The sequence below is a fragment of the Petaurus breviceps genome, unplaced genomic scaffold, assembly GCF_028583685.1.
Source record: "Petaurus breviceps papuanus isolate PSGF00001 unplaced genomic scaffold, PetGlider_PUasm1.0 183, whole genome shotgun sequence".
Lineage (NCBI taxonomy): Eukaryota > Metazoa > Chordata > Mammalia > Diprotodontia > Petauridae > Petaurus > Petaurus breviceps.
In genome coordinates, this window is record NW_027185791.1 from 21,490,843 (window position 1) to 21,496,840 (window position 5,998).

Sequence of the window (5,998 nt, forward strand, 5' to 3'; positions counted from 1 at the left end):
CCTTAAACAACTCTCTTCCAGGGGTGGGGAACCTGGGGCCTTGAGGCTACATGTGGCCCTCTGGGTGCTCAAGTGTGCTCCTTTGACCGAATGCAAACTGAATCTGTATTTGAATTTGTTCGGTCAAAGAACCACACTTGAGCACCCAGAGGGCCACATGTGGCCTCAAGGCCCCAGGTTCCCCACCCCTATGACTGAGACTAATTTGCCAATACATTGCTGATATGAATTGGTAGAGGGATTTCACATGAATCAACCAGCAAATATTCATTAAGCACCTACTATCTGTCATACACTATGCTAAGCACTGGGGATTCTCAGACCAAGAAACAAATGAACAAACAAACAAAAAACACTTTCTGCCTTTCAACATCAAGATTCTCTACACTGATGAAATCATTGGTCTGGACCAGTGGCAAGGCAGAGCACGGAAACTAGAAATACACATGCCTTCTAATGGAGGCGGCGGGGGGGGGGAACTATACAGAAGAAGGGAAAAGCAATTTTATAAAATTTATAAAATACTATTTTGTGAAAAAAAATAATCTCTAGATCCCATTACATGTAAGGTAGGATATACCAAAGAAATTTCGAGGGATTTTTATCCGATATTTCAGAGCTTTGAAACATTTTAAAAGTCAAAATGCTTTTTTTAGAGTAAAAATGGAAAATCAGAAAATATATGTGAATAAAATAAAATGACTGCCCTCGGAATAAGCCCTGAGCAGTATCTCTCAATCTGTTTAGTCTCTATTTAGAGTCAAGGCTCCCCGGCCTGCTTTTGTTAACCAGTCCTTCAACGATGGTAGGTAACAGAATGTTATGGGGCACGAACAAGCTTGCTTCTCCCAGCTGTTCCCTTTTTCCTTACACAGACTACAGGGAACTTAAAAATGTGTCCTCCAAATGTGGCGAATCCAGAATTGTAAACAGCATGGTCAACTGGGAAGTCACCCCCAGGGCCTGAAATGCAGGGATTCAGATATACTTCCTCATGTCAGGGGCCGGTACTTCTCCCTCGTGGTGGTGGGCACTAGGCAGCGAAAGACTGAGAAATGGAAAGCCACCATGGAAAGAAAAGGCAACCCCTCATTTCTCCTGGACTGTCATCCTAAAAGGTGCAGCTCTCCCTCTGCCGATTCTACCCAATCAAGGGCTGTCCACAATAGCTACGCTGAGGTCCCATGTTACATAGGATGCCTGAGATTAGAAGACATGGCAGAGTCTCAGTTACACCAGGTTCCAGAGCAGTTCCCATTTATGGCTTTGATAGACTCTTACAGAGTTTTCTTCTTACAACCCCTAATACTAGCATCAATTCATTGAAAAAAAATAACAATGCCACATAACTCAGAACATAGACCAACTACTTGCCACAAATACTCTCATGCCAGCTCTTTGTTCACTGCTGGGCTACCACCCCCAGCCATCATATGTCATCATTCCTTTCAGGCTCTCTGCACATTAATCTCTTGTCTTCGGACATATACAGAAAGTCCCTCCCTGGTACACCCGCTTCCCATCTCAGTTTTCTCCCTCCTTCTCTCTCCAGTACATAGACCAGTCCTCTTAGGCAAACTCTACTCCTGCTTCCTAAGCTCTTCACGAACACACTTTTCCTGGATTCCTTTTTCCTCTTGAGAACTCTCTGCTTTCAGCGCTTCCTGTCACATACACAAGGGCTAGTTTCCAGCAAGATATGGCCACTATTAGTGTAGAGAATACTTTTACATGACCCTTAAATGTGCCTGCTGGTAATAACTGGTAGCTACGAGTTGGGGGACCTTGCCATCTTCCATTAAGCTGTTTGTTTTCCCCCAGCATTCTCCCATTCTAACACCATGTTATATAAGAGAGAGATGTTTCAGGGAGGCCTGAATTCAAGCAGTTAAACACGTAAAATTGGTCTTTACAGAGAGCTGGGAATCCAAGTCCCAGTCCTGAGGTGAGTAGAGTAGGCTGGGGGTGTGCAGTTCTGGAATAGGTTAACTTGGTTGGGCTAGACAGGTGGTCTAAAGGGTTGTGACAGCTGCCTGCAAGCTAGAGCCATAGAGAATAAGAAATGGACACATTCTGGAGACAAGGTTGTTTGTGAGCTCCTTCTGCCTCCTCTGGCTTGGCAAGAACATGAGCCCCCACACAAAGGAACAGGAAGCCACAAAAGCAATTGTGGAACAGATTACCTTTCCAACACCCAGGCCTTGAGTCTGAGGAGGGAAAAGATGTGGCCAGGAGTTTAACCACATCCCCAAACAGGACGAGAGTCTACATTGGACCATCCATGCTGGATTCTGGGCAGGCCAGCTATGGCATTTAACTTACTGTCAGAATGCATCAAGTGGATTAGAGACATGCTAGAAGTCTCTCCACTAAGGGACCACCCCCAGTTTCTTCTTGATTTGAAGAACACATCCACTTTATCCTTTCTTTCTGAAAGAAATCCAGCTTCTGTCTCAGCTGGCTGTGTGATGTCCTACCAAGCTGGCGTTTTGGTATAATAAATATCTTGATGTTGGGGACAATGTTCCAAGTGATATGCCTGAGCTGTTACTGTTTCCATCAAAAGGTTGTGTAACTATGTGTTTATTCTCCTTTGGTTACTATCCTGGTAGAAGACTCTAACTGGCAGCTGCTAGGGTGGACAATGGGCAGAGAAGAGCAGTAATGCTCTGACTGCGAGGTATGAGTAAATGGCAAGGGCTCCCATCTTGATAGGGCGTAGATTCTTCCAAAAGAATTCTGAGAGCAAATGTTGTTGCCTTTAGTTTGGGAATTTTTTGTTCCTTTTGTGTGAGACCTTTTTCTAATAATGTGAGAGAGAATCAAATGAGATCATGTATGAACAACACTGTTGCGAACTTTCCATTGTTATATAATGATCAACCATTATTTTTGGCCAGTCCTCAGATGGGTTGAAGACATTGATTGTTTGCTAGTCTAAAAGTCACATTAAGAGTGATGAAGCTTTTAACTGAAGGCTACCATCTGACTTCATCTACTGCCTTTTCTCATGAGAACAACTGCCCGTTTCGTTCCTAAGGTATATATATTGGTGGGCCAGAGGAGAGGGGAAGCTTTTAAAAAATTACTTCAGATCAAATTTCCTTATAAAATGTAGGAATCAAAAAATAATACCTACCAATTTCTATTGTCTCCTCTGCAAGAGTGATGATCAGATATTATTGGAAATGACCCATCTAATCCAGATTTATTAACATTCTTTCCCCAAGCAAACCCACATTTACTGTGGCAAATAGCTCCAATATTCAATTCATTTACTTGCTTATTTTGACGGGTTCCACGCTGGGATGCTCCATGAGAAACATCTTGCTTTCATGAAATACCCAAGGACAACAATAGGTTTTCCTCAATTGTAGCAGAATACAAACAATCTCCACTCCCAGACAGCAGGGGGGAGACGGGAATACTCAATTCAAATTTATTTCTCTCTGGCAGGACTTCTTAAGACCAAGAATTAGTAGAGAGATGTCTTTAAGCCAAACAATCTTTATATGTCTGTTTCATTGGACCTGGAAGCTGAAATGAATACCACCCCAAAAGCCATTGCCTCCCACTTTGACCCTGAGCATCTAGCTCCAAAGCCTTCAGCCCAAATATACTGCTTTTAGCAGAGGAGATTTTCTGCAGTCTCTCCAGGGGGTTGGCAGGGAGGGGGAGATGAACGTGGCTATGTAACTGGCAAAATACAAAGACATTTATTCACTGTGGTGAACCAAAATCACTTTTGCCCAGAGCAACTTGTCTAATTATTAAGTCAATTGTAGAAACTGCTTCATTGAATATAACTTTTTAGACAATACAATCTATACTAAGCTGAGGGTAACTATATGCACATGGGCACCAATATCTGCTCCCCAGAATTCTGTCCTTATTACAGTTTAAAATGATGCTAAAGACCAGCTGTTATCCACACAAAGTTGCTTATAATGAGGTTTGTGTGGACCTAGCATGAGTTACAAGCATGTTATACAAATTACCCCAAAGATCATGTGGAGTTAAGCCTTACTACATTTTTCCCCTGAACTATGCTAGAATAATTGAATTTTTCCATAGGACTCCATTCCTCTGGTCTCTCCAGCATCTGTGAACACCTGTGATGTGGAATTCCCTGAGGTGTCATTGCTTATACATCCTATGGCCAGGACCAGGGTGGAATTTTCTAAATGAAAGCTCACTGGATACCTAGAACTCATGTTCACCCCGTTCTGAATCTCCTAACTTTTCAGAAATGATTGAATAATTTATTGTAATTTACTTACCAAGAATGATTACTAATTAATAAGCATGTGTAATTATTGATACCTAATCATTTGACTTGCTAAGTGGTTTTTTTTTTAATTTCCATTCATTCACTTTTAACCATGTTCGGCTCCCCTTCTAATTATATGGAAGTACACAAGCAATCGCCTCTTGTTTAAAGGAAATACCTGTCGCTTATGTGTAGACTTTTAGGCCGTAGCCTAGACTAATGCACTTTCCTACTCATTGGTTTCTCTTCTTTCAATCTTTCCCCCCACAGTCCATTCTCCATACTATTTGCTTACCTAAACTTAATCTTATAAAAATATCCTTTTCATCACTCCTTTGTTTCTAAAGATAAAATCTTATAATAATTCTAAATTCCTACATGAAATAAAGTAGGCTTGAGCTTGGTATTCAAGGTTCCATTCCCTGTATCCAAATTTATTCTCCATTATTCCCCAATATTGCCTAGCCATATCTCCCTATCCTATACTTGTACAATTCATTTTTTAAAACATAAATGTAGAAATTTACACTTATCCATATGAATTCTAATTTATTTTAGTGGTTTGTTTTAATACTAGTTTTAGCAAGAGGAATTTTTTTGAAGTCTCTACTGGTAGAAAAAAAAGTATAACTTTCTCTTACTTTATTTTATCATTCTACCCACTTGGGTTCCTGAATTTGTAATCTTATATATTCTGGTCCCTCCTAGATCCATGCAACTTCATACACATCATACATTCCTTCATGTGAATCACAATAAAAATGACAAAAAGACATATTAAACAGTGTGCTATGGCACTCTGCTGGAGAGCTGCATACAGACTGACATTAATCACTCTTTGGGACCAGTTCTGAATTCTTATAACTATTATTGTTCACCCCATTTCTTTCCATCTCTGTATATTAGATGTTTAGAAATGCTTGTTGGATGAATCAGTGAATGATCTGCAAATTGAATATGTAACTTATCGATTATGTAATTTATCAGATTAATTTATCAGTGATGAGTTTGAGGTTATCAACTGCTGAGTTCTAAGTATGTGAAATATTTTATTATAATATTTCTAGAAACGAGGAACTATGGAAAGTGTCCACAAGGGCAAGAACTTTCTACTATCTATATCTCTCCCTGCCCTAGCTCATATCAATGCCAAATACTTTTTATTCACACTGAGGCTTTCAAAAAATAAATAGTCTCTGAAAGAACTATTTGCATTATTAGTAACAGGTTTTGAAAGCTGAGCTTTGAAAGAGGAAGAAATGACAAAATGAATCTTTTGGGTTTTCTTAAAGATTAACAGATAACTCTGAAATATGATGAAGAAGTTTTCCTGAAGAAGACTTCTTTGTAAAAACATATTAATGTGCTCCCTTCCCACTCTTTTTATAAATAGCAAGAAAGCATTTTTCAATTATCTTAATCCAAAGTATTTGGATTATTTTGGATGAGAAGTTGGTCTTTTAATTCCATGTTAAAACAATGCACTGCTCCCTTCTATCCAGACCCACTCCAGAAAGATTCCTCCCTGAAGTAGTTAGGGCAAGGGCATGATCTCCTGATTAATTCGCTTTAAGGGCTAATTATTAGGCTAAGAAAAAGAAGAGGTCTCTTTGACTAATGGATGTATCATCTTTTGAGTTCACCTTTGATCAGCTGAAAAGGAGAAAACTTAAAGGGAGTGGTCAAAGAAAGATTGAATGCAGTTAGGAAAATGAATCTTCAGGGGTG